Source organism: Limulus polyphemus, unplaced genomic scaffold, assembly GCF_000517525.1.
Source record: "Limulus polyphemus unplaced genomic scaffold, Limulus_polyphemus-2.1.2 Scaffold225, whole genome shotgun sequence".
NCBI lineage: Eukaryota > Metazoa > Arthropoda > Merostomata > Xiphosura > Limulidae > Limulus > Limulus polyphemus.
Window position 1 is genome coordinate 56092 of NW_013665835.1, and position 3528 is coordinate 59619.

Genomic DNA, 3528 nt, shown 5'->3' on the forward strand with positions numbered 1-3528 from the left:
CGCCCTTTCAGCCGTGGTGGCATTATAATGTGACGGTTAATCCCACTATTCGTTAGTTAAAGAGTAGCCCAAGTGTTGGCGGTGGGTGGTGCTGACTAGCTGCTTTCCCTCTAGTCTTACACTGCTACATGAGGGAAGGCTAGCGCAGATAGACCTCGAGTAGCTTTGCGCGAAGTTCAAAACAAACAAACAAACCTACTATCCGATCAGTCAAGAGGTAGCGGTGGGTGCTGTTAACTACTTGCCTTCAGTCTAGTCTAACAGTTAAATTAGAGACGGCTATGTGCAAATCGCCATTATGTAACTTTAACAATCTACCTCTGTATGAAATGAATATAGTTCTGTAAAAGTCTTCTACTTGTATGTATTAAAATGGGCAGCTACAGCTTCTTTAATCCGTACCTATCATAATGATAAACATCAAGTTTCGTAAGACCTTATAATTCAATATAAAATATTCCCAGTTTCGTGCTTTGTATTTTCTTCGTCCTGTAATGAACGAAATGTTTCAAATCAATAGCCAGATTTTTTTAGTCCTATATTTCTTGATGTGTCAAAAACTACAAGAATATTTGGACTTTCATTTTTTGAAGACCAAGTGTAAATGAAAAAGTCAACCAACAGTTTATGTATGAACAGTTAGTTACATATGGAACATTTATATACCAATTTTGATTTTGCAATCACTAACGTTATTGTAGTTTAGCAATCGATGTGTTCGAAGGAAAACGAAGTTTGATTATAAACAAGATTACGACACTTATGATGTACAACATTGTTTATTGACAAAAAGGGGACATAGATAAACGTTTCGGAATTCTATCAGATTCCATCTTCAGTATCTAAAGCAGAATAAAATGAATTTACACCAGTCTTTATACATTTTCAAAGTACAGTTGCTAAATATAACGATAATTAAACAAATAAAACACCAAACAGTAATCACGGGGAGAAACTACAGCAAGTAGTTGTTTGGAAAACTGGTGACATCTATACGTATAAATAGTTAACTAACATTGATATAGACCACAGCGCGAGTAAATTAACTGCGTTATATGTATTTTAAATGGCTGGTAACAAAAATTGTTACAGACGATATTCTAATCGATTAAACTGGTAGTTTTAACGAACAATAATTCTAGTTCACAAATTATATTAAATAGTATTGATAAACTTTTAAATAAATAACCACATCTTAGGAATTCAAAAGCTCTCATTTAGTTTTAACTAAGTACATATATTTCTCAAACACGGCATCCGCTTACACATAAATCTGTATTTTTTCAAAATCAAATATAAATTACAGGAAATTTAATAAATTTCCTCAATGTTTAGATAAGCCTTCATACAATGTTAGTAAGATTTCTAGACCTAATTTGTCGTCTAATGCTCGTTTCCACAGACAGACAGAAAAACTATTTTTTCATACATACTATTAAAATAAAAAGTATGAAAGAGCTAGGACGTTTGAAACCGACACTTTTCTTCAAAAACTCGTCGTACATGACATGTGAAACTCTTATAGTCTGTGTATTTGTTGTTATTCAACAATGAATAGTTTAATACATTAAACATCGTATACATAATCCGACAATCATTAGTTTAATACATTAAACATCGTATACATAATCCGACAATCATTAGTTTAATACATTAAACATTGTACACGTAATTCAAAAATGAGTAGGTTAATACATTAAACACCGTACACGTAATCCAACGATGAACAGTTTAATTCTTGAACCATCGTAGTGTAATCTGACAATGAACAGTTTAATACATTAAACACTGTACATACACTTTTCAATTTTCCATTCTCTCTGTAGATATTCGTTTAACATGTATGATATTTTTGATCATTTGAACTTTCAAACATTATATAAGTTGTTCATTAATGGTTTAACAAAACATTCTGAATAAAAGAACGAAGCAAAACTCTATCGGTAATTTTTTTAATACTTTTATTATATTTCATGTTAAAACGTGTAACCAATATGATGTTTTTTTCAATAGATGTCCCCCCCCGCCCGTGGCACAGCGGTATGTCTGCGGACTTACAACGCTAGAATCCGGGTTTCGATACCCGTGGTGGGCAGAGCACAGATAGCCCATTGTGTAGCTTTGTGCTTAATTACAAACAAACAGTAGATGCTAAATTTTTGTTAAATGTTGTAAATCAGTAATTGTTTAATTTGTAGTGCATACATGTATAAGTTATAACTCTCTGGATTTCATTCACATTTCAGATATATATATATATATAACATAATAGTTATTGTTGTAGTTCTTAGTGATTCGAGTGCTTTTGAAACAAAAGATATAACAAAAGAAGAACAACAAAACACGCAGCCCTTAATTTTGATCAAGAGTTACATCACGTGATGAACCCGTTCAACACTGTATATCACCACCGGTGATATTGCTATACTTTTGGATCCTTTCAACACTACTGGTACTACTGCTATACTTTTGGATCCGTTCAACATTGTAGGTCACTACTGGTGTACTTTTGGATCCGTTCAACATTGTAGGTCACTACTGGTGTACTTTTGGATCCTTTCAACACTGCAGGTACTACTGCTGTACTTTTGGATCCGTTCAACACTGCAGGTCACTACCGGTATTACTGCTATACTTTTGGATCCGTTCAACATTGTAGGACACCACTTATAAACGATTTGCTCATCTTAGGAAAACGGATCATTGCAATAAAAATAAACAACAACAACAAATAAAGCAAGAAGAAAACGTGTAGACGTAATTGATTTAATAATGTCGCTGTTCAGAATATTTTAATGATTGTGAGAAAATAAGTTGTCTGACGCTGAGGAATTTTGATTTCAGCGTATAGAGGAGTTTCATGCGATGTCGTTCACTCACATGACTACTGTTTATCATCATACTTCCGATCAAGTGACATGATTGCAGCAAGTACACATTATACCACATAAATTGAAAGATTATAATTTCAGAGACCTATGTAAATGTCTGTTCTAAAAATTTTGGGATACTTCTCACGTTCCCGCAACACCGCCTTCTTTCATGAAAACTAGATAATATAGTTAATTTTCTGTTATTAGTACTAGTATTTTTGGAAAGGGCTTAGAGTTTTCAATTTGTAGCTTCGGGTTCGTTTCAAAATGATGTGTAGTTTTAGAACAAATACCTATCATTACTAATTTAGTTATTTATTTATAGAACAAGGATAAAATGAGGAATATGTCCTTTATTGGAATTTCCATTCAACACAGCCAGAAATGAAATAATTACATGCGGCCTAATTTTTATAAGCCTTCAATAACTTTCAAGTATATTGGGACAGACTGTTATTTAAAAATTGTGCATGTCTGGGTACTGAAGATCGGGCAACTGAATGATCTGACATTTATCAAGTGTTGAAAATCATGTTTGTGGTAATTTTGCGGATATCCAAGCAATTTTTAATTTAGCAATATACTTAGTACTTAGATATGTCATCTAAACGTTTTATTAGCTGACGTAGGATATAAGTGATTTTACTTGCAGGAG